This window comes from Macrotis lagotis, chromosome 7 (assembly GCF_037893015.1).
Source record: "Macrotis lagotis isolate mMagLag1 chromosome 7, bilby.v1.9.chrom.fasta, whole genome shotgun sequence".
NCBI classification, from domain to species: Eukaryota; Metazoa; Chordata; class Mammalia; order Peramelemorphia; family Peramelidae; genus Macrotis; species Macrotis lagotis.
In genome coordinates this window covers 72,438,651-72,455,612 of record NC_133664.1, presented here as the reverse complement: position 1 = coordinate 72,455,612, position 16,962 = coordinate 72,438,651, and positions in this window count along the sequence as shown.

Here is a 16,962-nt window from a genome sequence, read left to right as displayed (position 1 = left end):
GGGATGCCCAAAAGAAGCAAAAGAAGGTCTCTTTCTTCAAAGACCCCTTGATCAGATGGGGAAAACAGCAAACAAACAAATAGAAAGAAAGGGCACTAGAATGAAGAAGGTTTAGGAAAGAAGATGGGGTTTTAACCAGGACTTAAAGGAAGTAGGAGGCTGGAATGAAGGAGAACATTCCAGGTATGAGGAAAACCAGAGAAAATTCTCATAGTTGAGAAATGGAGTGTCTCATTAGCAGCACATCCAGTAGGCCAATGTCATTGTATCAAAAAATATGTGGTGGGGAATAAAGTCTAAGGAGCCTGGAAGGGTATGAGGCAGCTAGGTTTTGAAGGGTTTTAGAGAATTTTTCAATTGATCCTGGAGATGTTGGGAGCACCAGAATTTATCCAGTTGGAGGGCAATATGATGGAAACTGCTCTTTAGAAAAAATTACTTTGCTTACTGAATACAAGAGGAATTTGAGTAGGAGAGACTTGAGGCAGGGAGGTCTACCACAGGCTCTGGCAATAATCTAGGCCTGAGATGATGATGGTGGTAAGCCCCATCAGAGGAGAGAAAGGGGCATATTTGAGGGATGTTGCAAAGATGAAATGGGCAGGCTTTGGCAAGACCTTGGTTATGGGGATGAAAGGTAGTGAGGAGTGGAGAATGAGGGACTGGGAGAAAGGTGTTGCCCTCAACAGCCATAGGAAAGTTAGGAAGGAGTAGAGGACTTTCAAGAAAGATGATAAATTAAGTTTTGGACATATTGAGTTTAATGAAAAACTTGGGAAAACTTACATGAACTGATTCTGAGTGAAGTGAGCAGAACCAGAAAAACATTAAACACAATAACAACATTGGGTGATAACCAAATATGTTCATTTCAGCAGTACAACAATCCAATATATTTCTAAGTGACTTGTGATGGAAAATACATCCATATCCAGAGAAGAAACTGTGGAGTTTAAATGCAAACTAAAGCTTATTATGTTCAATTTTTAAAGATTTTCTTATGTATTATGTCATTTTCCTCTTGGATGCTTTTTTTCTTCCATTTGGATTTGATTCTTCTTTCACAATACATTAATATGGATCTATGTTTAGCATGGTTTATACATGTAGAGGCTATTTTAGATAGCTTTCAAAGGGAGGAAGAAGGAAAGGGAGAGAGGGGAAAAATGTAAGACTCAACCTTGCAGAAAAAAAATGATTGGTGAAACTACCATTGCATGTAGCTGGAAACACAAACTTTTAAAATACAAAAAAAAAACCCCAAAACCAGATGTCTACTGAACATCTAGTTTTGGATGTCTAAAAGGCAGTTGGACATGAGAGATTGGCAGTCACCAGAAAGAGGTGCAGGAAAGGTAGATTTGAAAATTATAAGCATAGGGGCGGCTAGGTGGTGCAGTGGATAAAGCATGGCCCTGGAGTCAGGAGTACCTGGGTTCAAATCCGGTCTCAGACACTTAATAATTACCTAGCTGTGTGGCCTTGGGCAAGCCACTTAACCCCATTTGCCTTGCAAAAACCTAAAAAAAAGATAAACCTGACTAAATAAGAGAGGCTATTCACCAGCAGGATGGACACCAGGAAATGATATTTTTAAGACCATAGAATGTGATGAAAAAAGTTTACCAAGAGTTTCAATTGGCAATGGTGGAAGGGAAGTATTCATTCTGACAAAATCTTTATTCTTTCAGGTATAAGCATAGAAATGATAATTAAATTCATGAAAATTGCTAAAATCCCCCAGTAAAGTATTATAGAAGAAAAGAAGGAGGCCTAGGACTTCTATCCTTGTGGGATACCTGTAGTTAAGAGGATGTGATCTGGATGAGCAAAAGAAACTCCAAAAAAACAAAACCCAAAACAAACACTGAGATAGTCAGATTGGCAGGAGGAGAACCAAAAGAGAGGAGTGACCTGAAAATGTAGATAGAAGAGAATATTCAACAAATGGAAATTAGGGTTATCAAAGGTAGTAAAGAGATAGAAGCAAGCGATTACAATTTGACAACTAAGAGATCATAGTTAACGTTGGAGAGTAGTTTTCATGGAATGATACAAAGGGAAGTTGCATTGTAGATGACTTGTTTCAAGGATCTTAGTTATAAAGGATAGAAGAGATAGAAGATGAGAGGAGGGATAGAAGGACCACAGAATGGTTGAGACAAGGTCAAGTTTGTAGTCAGAAGGGAAGGAGTTAGTGGGGAGGGAGAGTTTGAAAATGAATAATTGAAGATAATAGAGTAGACGGTCTTTTAAAGAAAATAAGAAAGAATATATTGTTTGAATAGGCAGAGGGATTAACTTTAATAGGGAATTAAGACATGTCATCACAGAAGTCAGGTGAAAGAGTAGAGAGTGACAGAAGTCATATGAGTGACAGGAGATGAAGAAAAAGAGAGAAGAAAAAGCTCATAGCAAATGACTTCAATTTTTCTGCAAAATATGAGACAAGTTTCTCAAATGAGCCACAGGAGACTTTGGGAAGGATGAAAAAATAGGGAGGTACTGCTGTGAAGAGTGAGGTAAGGAACTGATAAGGAGGGGCATAGTAGGATTGCCCAGTGACCAGTTTAGCTTGTGTAACATAACTTTGTAGTAGATCCGGTCAAAAGAATTGCATGATTTTCTCTATCTTTATGTAGGAGTGAAGGTAGCAAATGGTGGGAGAGATCCTAGATGTAGCATAGTTTTGCAAAAGTAATAATGCAGAAGTTCAAAGAAGATTTCTCCAAAATGATCCCTCTTTTCTTGAGGGCTGCCCTGTATTTGGAGAGACAGGTCTACAATCCCTCTCCTCATGAACAAACTAATTCCCTCTTTAAATTCCTTCCTTGCCTTTCTTCATCACACAGAGCCAGAGGAGCCACCTCGGCCAAACTCAGCCCTTTGCCCTCTCTGGGTTTGACATAGTACCAAACAAATGAAGAATATTTTATTATATTGCAATTGGATAGGGGACAGATAGAGAGCTGGTCTTGGAACCAAGGAGTCCTGAATATAAGTTTCACCTCAACTCTTACTGATGTGATCCTGGGCAAGTCTTTTAAACCCTCAAATTACTATGGGATTTCTAAGACTTCAGACAATTCTTAGATTATAGAGTACAGGAAAAAACCTCAACAAAAATTGTAGAAGGAGTTTTCTCATTTGGAAGTTTCCTATATCGATGAAATTCAGTGTTCTATCTCCGACCCTAGGCTTCTGCTACATCACATGAGTCCATAAGAGTTATCCATGGAGATGGATTAAGATGAGTAATATTAGAGTGGGAGGACATGAAAGACCTTTAGATATTCTTTCATTGGCGTGGGTAGGTGATTCAGTATTTTGCAAGGATGTAAAACTCCAAATGACTTATTCCCATTTTCAGACCAAATTTTCCTATGTATATGCATATTTTAAAAAAAGATTAGAAAAAAACCAACCCTTATGAATCTGATGAACACTTTATAAAAATTACCTCATATGTATCTCTTTTACTTAATCCCAATTCCTCACACTGAAAATTACTAATTTGTAAACATGTTTATCAAAATATAATGTAAAATTCTAACCTGACTGTTGCCTGCTGAAGGGAGGTGGGTAGGAAGGAAGGTGGGGGATTTTGTAACTTGGAAATAAGCATGTGTGTATGAATGAAAATAAATAAATAAATAAAAAAAATAGGATAAGAATATGGGGAAGGATGCAGGCAGCTCAGGGACCCAAAGTGTCAACCCTTGAATGCAAAAATACATTGTTGATGACTCCAGCTGCTTAACGACAATAGTATTGTTTAGTTCATGTTAAAAGAGCCTGGGTCAGCTCATGGGAAGGGCTGAAGGGCCTTTCCAAGCATCAAGAAAATGAGAGAGGAATTGAGCTATAGCCTTTAGTGGGAGGGAAGACAGAACTTCCACCCAGCTGTCCACTTAGAAAGCCAGTAGGGAGTCTAGTGATGCAGGGAGAAATAGAAAGACTCCTGCACTTTTCTGAAGGAAAGCAATTCCCACCCTGTGGGCTTCTAATCTTGTATAATGATTTTATCTGGCTTTGAAAGAATTGGGGAAAGGTACATGTTTTCCTTTCACTCCATCCTATCTCCCACAGGGCAGCCCTCAAGCAAAGAGAGAAATCATTTTGGAGAAATCTTCTCTGAACTTCCATATGATTATTGTTTTATTGAGATTATTTATGCTCCCTGAATGAGACCTGACATGTTGGCCTCTGCTTCTCATGGAGCTAGAAAGAAATCGACAGTTTGCTAGTCCTTGGGTTAACATACCATTAATTAAAGCTTCACACTGAGAGGTCCTCTCCCTTTGTTATACTCTTGGGGGGGGGTCTGTGCTACTTATAGCATCATGCTGTTTTCAAACAGGACCACGTCCACATGCTAGGCTTGCATCTGAATGTCCAGACCCAAGCCCAGACATAATTGCTAGGTCCAGTGACAGAAGGAGGAAATTGGTGAGTAGAGTTGACAAGTGTAATAAAATGAAGAGCTATAGAAATGTCATTTCCTATAAGAAGATTATAAGAACCATGTGAACTTCCTTTGATAATTGAAGGCTCTGGAAGCCAATAATAATGATAATGAAAACAATAATAACTTCAATTTATATGAAGCTTTAAGATTTGCAAAGCCAAGTGTTGGAAATGAAGTTACTATTAAGGACATAGATTGAGAACCAGAAAAGATCTCAGAAGTTAACTAGTTCAGTCTTTGCATTATATAGATGGGGAAACTGGGGGGGAAGATAAGTTAAATATCTTGTCCAAAATTATACAATTGGTTGCTCAGGTCTGTAGATACAGAAATAACCACAACTCCTAGGCTGAATCAACCAGGTGCCATAATCAGATTATCTATCAAAATGGTTGTTTATCATAGATCAATAAAATAAAGTTGATCAAAAAATAAAAGTTGCCTGATGCTTTTTTAAAATCATTTGCATTGCTGTTTTCCAGCCATAATTAATATTGAATTTTCTTAAAAAAAACATTCCTGGAGATCTTGTACATTTTAAAATTGTAATGATTACTCATAGCTAAATATCTCATAATATGATCATTACTATTTTCACCTTTAAGGAAGTAGGACCAATAGTAAACTGCACTTACCATGTAGGGGAAAACAAAAAACAGAAAAAAACAGAAACTTGATGTGGAATCAAAGGAGTTGGGATCGATTCCATTTTCTGTACCTTACTACTTGTGAGATGTTAGATGTCTTTCTGAGGCTCAGTTTCTCATCTATAAAATGAATGGGTTGGACGACATGATCTCAGAGGTTCTTTCTAACTCAAATTAGATCTGTTTCAAGAGAGGCAACTTAAAAAAAAAGTATTGACAGGGTGGTTAGGTGGCTCAGTAGATAGAGCACCGGCCCTGGAGTCAGGAGTACCTGAGTTCAAATCCAGCCTCAGACATTTAATAATTACCTAGTTGTGTGGCCTTGGGCAAGTCACTTAACCCCATTGCCTTGCCAAAAAAAAAGTATTGACTATATAGCATTCTGTTCAAATTGTAGACCTTTCAGCAATATGCCATGGTTGTCTTTATAATTTTCCCTGAAAATAAAGAGATCAATCAGCTTTCATTGATTTCTAGTCACTTGATGACTTACTTCTTTATAACTTAACTTTCTCTTCCAATTTAAAATTTTTATGATTCCTTTAGAGTCTGAGATCATCTAGATGAGCAGATAACTTAATCATTCAAGTATTTGACAACTGTAAATCCAATATATATTGGGAACTTTTCATGGAATTTCCATTTGTACTAATTTCTTAGTCCAAATTCTATAGAAATAAGTTCATTAGTAGCTGTTGTTTGTCCTTCATTCTCTAAGAGGACCATGACCTCAGGAAGGTGATGCCATGAATGGCAAATGAATTGGATGTAAGTGAGAGGTGCTGTGTAAAGTCACTAACCTCATTTTTGTTTCTGGAGCCATCTGAGCTCAATGTCTCAGATATAGTTGATAATAGGAATGCAAAGGAATAATTATCTCTGACCTTTCATAAGCCAGAGAATGAAGCAGAAGAAGGTATTTGCATTTCATTTCTGATAAATAGAACTTGGATTGGGTTGTTCTCAGCTGAAAAGGAGATGTTGTATACAAAATCTCCATGCAAATGTGAATTGTTATTATTTGTTGCAATATAGGAGAATAAGTCTCCTTTTAATCAGAATTTATTTATTTTGCTCATCTCAAATAATTCTCCAAGTTTGGACAAGGCTGACCTATCCATTTGTTGCTTCCTGTCGTTTTCCTGTAGTTGTCCTATTGTTACATAGAAATTATAATAATAATGAAAATAATGATGGTAATAATAACGCCAAACAGTTTGCAAAATGCTTTGCAAACATCTGATTTGACTCTTGTGATTATTATTATCTCTTTTTTATAGTTATTTTTTCTCTTTTCATTCCTTTATTTTTTCATGGTAGTTTTCAACAACCATTTTTTTTTTTTTACATTTTTCTTCCCCCTCACTCCCCCTGACCAAAACCAATATACTATATCTTTATTTTATAGTTGAAGAAACTGAGGCAAGCAGAGGTTAAAGGTTCTAACCTATGGTCACACAACTAGTGTCTGAGGCAGGATTTGAACTCAAGGTCTTCCTGACTATTACCAACATGCTTGAGCATGGGCTACAAGATAAAAAACAAAGACTGGATAAGTGAATTTATATTTGGCAAATTGGCCAAATTTCTTTATTTAAATGCTTTGGGTAGAAGAGACCTGACTTTTCCTGCTTTCTCTGCTCTTTTGCTTCTTCAATTCAAAATGTTGCTGTTAAATTGAACAATGAACTAATAAGTACTTGTTGAAGACTATATGTACAAAAGGATTATGGGGGGAATTTTTTAAAAGGCAGAAAATGTTCTCCATGTGACTTGAGGACAGTGGTTGGCAAAGTACAGTACACAGGCCAAATCTGTCCTGCTGACTTTTTTGCTGGCCCTATAAGCTTAAAATTATTTTTAAATTTGTATGACTCAATACCTGTGTTTGTGTGGCCCATGCAACCAGACTCCATACAAAAACAGACAGCCTCTGATTGTATTTGGAAAATAGGAAACAATACTCACATAGGAGACATTTTTCGTCATTATAGCTCCAAAGTCTAACACAGTGCCAGGTGTTCAGTAAGAGCTTACTAAATGCTGGTGATTGATTGACAAGGGCTTAAAGGGAAAAAAAAAACAAATCTGCATTTGTTGTTGATGATGATGATGATGCAATTCAATATAAAAGGTACCATGGACTCCTAGTCTGATGTCCTTTGTATAAGTATGGAGTCTGAGATTAAAGAGCTGATCCTTATATGTAGTGATTCATAAAGCCCAGATGATGATGATGATGATGATGATAATAATAATAATGATAATCTCTTTCATGAGCTTCCCATTTTCTTATTCTAATTTGAATGAAAATTCTCTAAGCTTCAATCATACTAGACCATGTAACATTTTCATTCTTATCTTTCTCTCTCTTACCTCTTTTAATAATAATAATAATAACCAGCACTCTCTATGACTTATCCAGAATCCAGTTCTACCTTCAGTTTCAGAACTTCTGGGGTTGTTCTGCTGCCTTATATTATTCTGTACATGCTTTCACATAGTCTAAGGAAATGGCTATTCAGCAGTTTAAGAATTCTCATTTTTCATTTACTTAAAAAAATAAAAAAGAAGCAATTTTGAAATGGTTTCTCTCCCTTTCCAATCAGTCATTGAAAGCCATTTTCTTTTTACCCAGTTTACATCCAAATTTTAGTCCTGTTGACAGTTAACTCAAGAGTCTTTTATCTGTGCTTAATGTCACCAGCCATATCCTGCCATCGATCCACATGAAAAAAACTCCCCATTGAATCAACGGGGAGTCCTATGTAAAAATCAATAGCCGGACATGGCTTATGTAAGTTGTGGTTACTGTAAGTTGTCTAAGTTGTGGGGCAACCACAAACATTAGGATAACCCTTTAGAATTTGTTAAAAAAAATTCTTGAATTTCTATTCATCTAAAGATGGAAAAAGAAAGGAAGGAAGGAAATGGTACATGTTTGTAGAGAATAATCTGTCATGTTCCCACAGTTGAATTGGCAGACTTGTATTGTCTTCCAAAAGTCTGGGTAACATTTAAAAAAAAAAGGCTAAGGAGTGGGGGGGAGGGGATAAAAATAGTTAAACTATATACACATAAACTCTTTTTCCCAAAAGACATGTTGATGTTCTCTGAATCCAAAACACATGCAAATGACTTCCCAGAATAATAAAACCCAGTCCATTTAAATTGGATGGGATGCTACCCACCCTCATTAACTCAGTAGCCTCTGGCTCACTTTTATATTCTCTTGTCACAGAGACTTAACCAGCATATCAAAGATGAGAGCAAGAATGAAAGGGATCTGAGCTCATACTTGTATTATCAATATTAAAAGCTTGACAATTTTCTTCTACACAGCACCTGATTTTCCCAAGGTGATTTTTTTTTAAATGACAGAAAATGAGACCTTATCAAATTCCTATGGGGTAGAAGGGAAAGATGGTATTTGTTAAATTAAAGAATCATAAAATTTCAGACCTAGAAAGGATCAGTATTGTTGAATCCAAATCCCTCATTTTGTAGATGAGGGAACATGAGAGCTCCATTTCATGAGCTTTCCATTTTGTTATTCTTTGGGAGGAAGTTCCAACCACACTGGGCCTTTTAGCAGTTTCCATTCTTATCCTCCTCTTTCCTACCTCTATGCATATGGTCTGTCCTATGTAAAATAGATTTCTCCACCCCTACCTGTTGAATTCTTCTCTTCCTTTAAAGCACATTTCAGATATTGTGCTCATCAGTCTTTATGCACGTATCGTAACCCCTTATAAATTGTAAACTTATTGAGGGAAATAATTCTTTTTAACAAACAGTTATTAAGCACTGACTTTATTTAAGATCATGTGGACTAGGGACTTGGACAAATCATTCAATTTCTAAGTGCTCTAGGCAATTCTCTAAGACTTTAAATCATCTCGAATGGGCTGATTTTCATTGGCTGGAGTTTTCAGAGCTCAGTGAAATCACCGATCCAATTTCTACCCCCATCCCATATGTTCAAGACATTGTTCAATTACTTTTTCAGCTTCTAGCACTGTACTTGGTGTGATGGAGGCTTAATAATTGTTTATGGAGGTGAATTGAATTCAGTAATGAAAAGGAGATACTATGGCACAGGTGGAAGCTAGTTTATCATAGGAGTCATCAACCTAGTACTCTAATGGCTGCTGGTTCTGGCTTGTTTATTCCTGAAATGTGTGCAGAAATAGGAATCACATCTTATTCACTTCCACTAATATTTTGTTCATCATCTTCTTTGCATGTGTATTGATTATTCAGACTGATTTTTATTAAAGAGAATTTCACTTTGTTGGGTGAAAAGACAAAAGGAAACATGAAGTCATAGGAAGAGCACATATCTGTTATAGCCTGGTGATCTAACATTAAGCAAATCTCTTCACCTCTCTGGGCTTTAGCTTTGGGTTAGATTAACTAAACTCTAAGCTTTCTTCCAGTTCTACCTAGTTATTAACTTCCCTTGTGGGGAAAAAAAAGGGAAAGAAAAAAAGAAGAAAAAAGGTATTATGAGTTTGATGGTGGAAAGTGACCTGAGGCTAAAGGAGGCAACTTGAGTAAAACACCAAAGGCTGGAAAGATTCACCAGAACAAAAAGAGAGTAGAATATTCTGGGAAAGAGAGAGACTAGTATGTTGGTATTTTTTGGTTGGTATTTTTCTTATTGTGAGCAAATCAGACTAAAAACATAATGCTGCACTGATGATTCTTCTCAATGTCTCTCAAATTTCGAGTTTACCAAAATCATCTACCAGTGAAGGATTGTAAGGAGAGAGAAAAGGTTAAGAAGAGAGAAAGGGTTTCCTTTTGGGGGGGAAGGGAAGATAGAGAAAGAGGAAAATGGTCAGTCCTTATATGTGGCTTTTTATAGAATAGATCATCTCCCTTTTACTTCTTTGTGGTAATATTAAGAAGGAAGTTTGGGATTAGTAGCAGATGTCTTGTCAACAGAAGATTTAAAAATGACTAAATGACGTGTTTGCTTCCCTCTCTCTCCCCATTATTTAATCACAATTTTTAATCTCTTAATTAACTTCTTAAGTAAGTCAATGAATATTTATTAAGTACCTATTAAGTGCTATGGACAATAAGAATTTAAAGAAGAAAGATGGTGGTCATATTCTCTGTTGTTGAATGGTTTCTATTGTGTACCACTCTTCATGACCTCATTTGGGGTTTTCTTGGCAAAGATACTGATGCAATTTACCATTTCCTCTCCAGCTCATTTTACAAATGAGGAAACTGAGGCAAACAGGGTTAAATGATAAATGTCTAAGGTCAGGTTTGAACTCAGGAAGATGTGGTTTTCTGACTTTAGGCTGGACACTCATGCTCTAAAAGATCAACAATTTCTTTGAAGCAACTTAGTCTGTTTTATTTTTTAGTGGAAGAGAAAATTATTCATCAGTCAAAAAATTCTCATTTATACATCTATAATCCCTCTTGAAGGAGCTTGAGGAATAAGCTAGGGTATAGAGCAAGGATGAATAAGTGTTTTAATTTTTCTATGACTTTGCTCCTGCTGTCCCCATTAAACCATGAACTCCTTTAGGGAAGAGACTGTTTTTGCTAATTTTTGTTTCTCCAGGGCTGTTAGTTAGTGCACTTTTATTAAGTATTTGCTGCCTTGATTGACCAACTTTTCAAAAATAAGAGCTTATTGGAGCTATTCAAGATAGGAAGGAATAAGAGTTGGTTCTTAAGTCTAAGTATTGAATATGAAACAATTCACAAGTAACACACCTGTATCCAAACCTCTCTAGCTGTAATTGTAACTTACTCTCACTTTCTTCATATTAATGATAGTTGATATGAGTCTTTTAAGAAAGTGCCAAAAATTAATGACCACGAAGAATTTTCAAATACTTCAGGGAGTATTACTTGAGTATTACACTGATCTAGGATTCTAGGGTATTGTCTAAAGAATATTATTCAAATGGCCTGTTTTCTTATTAAAGCAATATTAAACATTTGACATTTACCTTAACTATTCATATACATTCTCCAAATGATAACACTCAGAGGTAGGTAGGTAGGTAATGCATGTTATAATTCTCAACTCACAGTTGAGAAAACTGAGACTCAGAGGAATTAAGACTTGCCCCAGGTGACATAACCAGAAATGATGGAGTATCTTGTCACTAAATACAGTGCTCTTTCTCCTTTGCCAGAACTGACTTCATATTAACCATTTTCCAGGGTAACTAAAGGATGCAGTTACTTTTTGTGTTTATTCATCTATGATGCAGCCAGACTAGATAAGAACATTTCGTTGATCCGAAATTCTATGACCCACTTAAAAGGCAGAAACAGTTTATAAAGAGATACAAACTCTTTCCTGCTTCTTGTGTGGTATGAAGCTGCCTCTTTCCCCTCCATCCATTTCTATCCCTATGGCCCAAATATTTTTTTTTTAAATCTGGCCCAGTTTGACTGTAATATTGTGGCTGCAATTTTAGTCTCAAAAGAGGCATTTTTGGATTTGTGTGGTTTTCAAAATTTTTGAAAAAATGCAACTGGGAACTATTCAATTTAGCACACTTTCATTAAGTACTAATTGTGTGGAAAGCACTCTATTAACCACTGGCACATGTAGACAAAAATGGAGCAGTTACAGCCTTCAAGAAAATTCCATTCTCCTGGGTGGGAGATAACATGTTTGCAGATAAGGGAATAGTATAAACTAAAAAGTGAAGAAAGCAAGGGAGAGATCATTCAAATATCACTGTGGGGATATTTGAGGCAAGAAAAAAACAATAATAGCTGGCAAGATCAGAGAAAGCTTCATGGAAGTGATGGCAAATGGTCTGAGGGAAAGATTGTGCAATTCACTGCCCCCACATCCCAACTCATACCCAACTTGATTACGACAGTACAGGAAACCCTGTACAATTGTGGCCATTCCTTTATGAATTGTGAACCAATCAGTGAATGAAACTGGAGTAAACACTATGATTGGTTGAATAAACAAATTATTCATGGTCCTAGGATCCTTACACAGCAAAGCCCCAGGAGAGTAGGAGGTGGTCCAGATTTGAAATCACTTTGTGGAAGAGACACCCCCCCCCCAAACTCATTGGGGATTGGGAAAGAATTTCTCTCTATTTACCCACATCTCTACATTAGTCATAGCCTTTAGCATCAACAAGAGCTCATCATTCTGGAGAGTCTGAGGAATATTTGAGGGAGTAGAAGCAATAACTTTAGACAGATATGGATACAAAAATGCAGTCATTTGAAGGAAAAATTAGCGATAAAAAATTAGAACTGACAAGAGAGTTGGCTTTGGACTCAAGAGACCTAGTCCTGGAACTTTAGAATTAAGCAATGGAAAGAAGAAAACTCTGGGAACCAAGTTGTACAAGCCACCAGAGTAGAGGTGTTGTAGTCAAGGGAAGTTGTCTGAGGATACCTAAGCCCTGAAGTCCCAAGGGTTATGAGTTGTTTTTACTAAACTTGTATCTTGTATGTGAACCTCACCACCTTTGTTTTCTAAATTTCTGCTAACTCTTCCCACAGATTGTTCTATGTATTTATGGAAGAATTTGAAGAGAATGTTTTATAACTCCTGTTCTAATTATACCTTTGCTAAAATCTAATGACATATATTGACTGACTATTGAAGGGAAGCACACCAATGGGGACTCGTGAGAAACAGAATTAGGAGTGCATACCTATGGAATTACCCCTCAATCTGAGGTAGTCAGTTAATTGGAGCAAATTCCAGAGAGGATGCTATATAAGGATTATGAAAAGCAGATATGAGTATGGAGTCTATTTTGGGCATGGGGAATGTCATGTTAATGAATGTGGGCAGGAGAGAGATAGTATATCAAATCTGAGGGTAGCTAGTTAGAGTTTGGTTGCAATTAAGGGTATTTAAAAGGATGAATTTGAAGTAAAGCTAGAAAGCTAAGCTGAAAGCAGATTATGGAAGGCCTAAAAAGCTAGGAAAAGAAATTAGCATTTTATTCTATTGCATTATTAATATTATATACATAATGTGTATATTATGTATATGCTATTATATACATATTACATTATTCTAGCACTGAAGATTTTTGAATAGGTGAATAACATGCTTTGTTGGTGTTAGTCATTTCCATCTTGTCTAACTGTGATCTCATTTGGAGTTTTCTGGGTAAAGCTACTGGAGTAGTTTGCCATTTTGTTTTTCTACTCATTTTACAGATGAGGAAATGGGATTAAGTGACTTGTCCAGGATCACTTAGCTAGTAATTGGATTTGAGCACAGGCCTTCCTGACTCCAGGGCTGGTGCTCTTTCCAAAGATGTCTATTCAAATTCAAGGCAAACTGTTTAACTACACAGTAATACAAGTCTATGCTCCAACCACTCCAACTAAAGTTGATCAGTTCTATGAAGCCCTACATCTTCTAGAAATAACACCAATCCTTGTTTTAAAAAGCACAAGGAAAATATTAAAATTCCATTATCATTTTGCTTTAAATGATGTAACAATATCCTATAAATAATAAAAGTAGGAAAAAAAAGAAATTGCACCCCCCCCCCCCCCAAAAGGACATCACATTCATTATAGGAGATTGGAATACCAGAGTAGCAAATCAAAAGATGATTTAGAATAACTGGCAAGTTTGACCCAGGAGTACAAAATGAAATAAGGCAGAGACTAATAATGTTTTGTCAAACTAACTTGCTGGTCATAGCAAACACTCCTTTTCAGCAACCCAAAAGGGAATTCTACACAGGGATATCAGCAGATAGTCAATATTGAAATCGGATTGATTGTATACTTTGCAGCTAAAGGTGGAGAAATTCTATACTGCCAGTTTAAAAAAAGAGCTGGAGCTGAATATGACTCAGATTATGAGCTTCCTTTTGCAAATTCAGACTTAAATTGAAGAAAGTAGGGAAAGCCATCAGACCGTATAGATATGTCTTAAATAAGATCCCTTATAAATATGAAGTAGAAGTAATGAATAGATTCAAGGGATTTATTTAGTAGACAGATTGCCTCAAGAACTATGGAAAGAGGGTTGACAATATTGTATAAAAGGCAGCAACAAACAACTTTCCAAAGAAAAAGAACAAAAAAAGAAAAATGGCTACTGATGAGACTTTACAAATAGCTGAGGAAGGAAGGAAAGGGAAAGGGAAAGGAGAAAAGGAAATATATATATATAACTGAATGCAGAATTCCAAAGAATAGCAAGGAAAGGGGGAGGCTAGGTGGCATAGTGGCCTTGGAGTCAGGAGTACCTGGGTTCAAATCCAATCTCAGACATTTAATAATTACCTAGCTGTGTGGCCTTGGGCAAGCCACTTAACTCCATTTGCCTTGCAAAAACAAACCTAAAAAAAAAAGAATAGCAAGGAAAGGAAAAAAAATTGTTTACTTAAAAGAGCAATGAAAAGAAATAGAAGAAAGCAATGGGACAAAAGATATGAGTTGTCTTCAAGAAAAATAGAGATATCAAGGAAACACTTCTTGCAAAAATGGACATGATCAAAAGATGAAAAAAAGTAGGGACTTAGAAAAAAGATTAAGAAAAGGAGGCAAGAATATACAAAAGAACTGTACAAGAAGGATCTTAACATCACCAATAATCATCCTAGAAGTACTGATCTAAAACTACTCCCCCAGAAAATGAAGTTAATTAAATCTTAGGAAACACTGTCAACAATAAGGAGAGTGAAAGTGATAGCTATTTAAAATCCTACAAGATGATACTGTTATAGTGCTGTACTCAGTATGCCAGCAAATATGGAAAATTCAACAGTGACCCCTGGATTGGGAAAAAAATGTTGAGGAATGTTCTATTTAACTGTCCATTTGTACTTATTTCATCACCAGCAAAGTTAGATTCTGGGTGCTAGAGTTCAGAAATATGTGAATGAAGAATTATTTGAAGAAAAGGCTAGTTTTCAAAGAGACAGAAGAACCAGAGACCAAATTGCCAGCACTGATTAGGGAAAAATCAAGGGAGTTTCAGGAAAAACTTGGCTCCACTAAAATCTTTGAGGGAATCATAACAAAATTTGAAAAATCCTCAAAGTGATGGGAGTACTATTCCATTTGTTGAGGAACTTATAAGTCAAGAAGCAACAGACCCGAGTATGGAACAGCTGATAGGTTCAATATTGGAAAATAAATATGTCAAGAATGTACCCTATTATGTTATTGATTTAACAAATTCAAAGTACATCATGTGAAATGCCAAACTGGATGAATCTAAGGCTGGAATTAAGGTTGCTGGGAGAAATATCAAAAATCTCAGATATGTAGACAATACCACTCTGGTGGAGAATGTAAAGAGTAATTAAGAAGTCTCTTGCTAAGGGTGAAAAAGAGAAACAACACTGAAAAAACAAAAACAAACCTAAGAACTTGGCAATTGGTCTCATCCTGGCAAATAAAGGGAGAAGAAATGTAAGCAGTACCAGATTTTATGTTTTTAGACTCAAAGCTCACTGAAGATGGTGACTGTAGCCATGAAATTAAAAGACACTCCTTTGAAGGAAAGCTATGGCAAATTTGGACTGCATACTAAAAATCAGAGATATTATTACCTTGTTGACAAAGGTCCATATAATCAAAGCTATGGTTTTTTCCAGTTCTGATGTGTTCCTGTGAGAGATGAATTATAATGAAAGCCAAGGATTGCAGAATCAATGCTTTTGACTTGTGGTGATAGAGAAGACTTTTGAGAATCCCTTTGACAGCAAAGAGATCAAATCAATCAATACTTAAAGAAATTAATTCAGGCTAGTCACTGGAAGGTCAAATACTGAAGCTGAAGCTTAAATACTTTGACCACATAATGAAAAGATAGGACTCATTGATGTTGGGAAAGATTAAAGACAGAGATAGGAAGGGCAGAAGGTGAGATGGATGGATAGTGACATGGAAGCAATGAACATGAACTTGGACAGATTTTGAGAGAGAGAGAAAGAGAGTAGAAGATAGAAGGCCCTTATTGGCAGTGGTCCAGGGGGTCATGAAGAGTCAGACATGACCAAACAACTGAACTACAACAATGGTGGTTGGGTTGAGAATCATACAGTTGTGGGAAGTTATGAGATGGATAGATTGAGGAGAATAGAGCTAATGAAGCAAGAAGACTATTATGAAACAGATAAAATAATTTAGAAAAGATGAAGATATTCTGAATTAAGATGTAATTATTGTTTGTTTTGTTTTTTTTTTGTTTTTTTTGCAAGGCAATGGGGTCAAGTGGCTTACCCAAGGCCACACAGCTAGGTAATTATTAAGTGTCTGAGGCCAGATTTTTTTTTGTTTGTTTGCTTAGTTTTTGCAAGGCAAGGGGGCTAAGTGGCTTGCCCAAGGCCACATGGCTAGGTAATTATTAAGTGTCTAAGGCCAGATTTGAACTCAGGTACTCCTGACTCCAAGGCCAGTGCTCTATCCACTGTGCCACCTAGCTGCCCCTTGTTATTTGTTTTTTTTTTAAAGAGGAACAAGGACATTATGGAATGATGTTTTGACTCAGACATGAATTAGATTTAAATTAGGCAGAGTTGTACAGAGTTGTCACCCTGACTCTCTTTCCCAGAGTCATCAATGACCAGTCTGGGGATGGCTTGGAAATTAATGGGTGACTTTGCTCTCTTGCTAAGCAATAAGTGCTCCACAGTGCCTATTTCAGAGCCTTCATCACCATTGGAAGAAATTGTTTAAGAACCATTCTCCTCAGGGAAGTCTTCAAAAACTTCAGGCAGACAACCCTGAAAGTCTCCAATGGATTTGAGACCTAACAATTACCGTCTACTTAGTTTAACTGATTGGCTAAGACGGTTTTACTGAATGTGGCCACCATGTGCAATATAGCTTCTTGGCATCATAGAT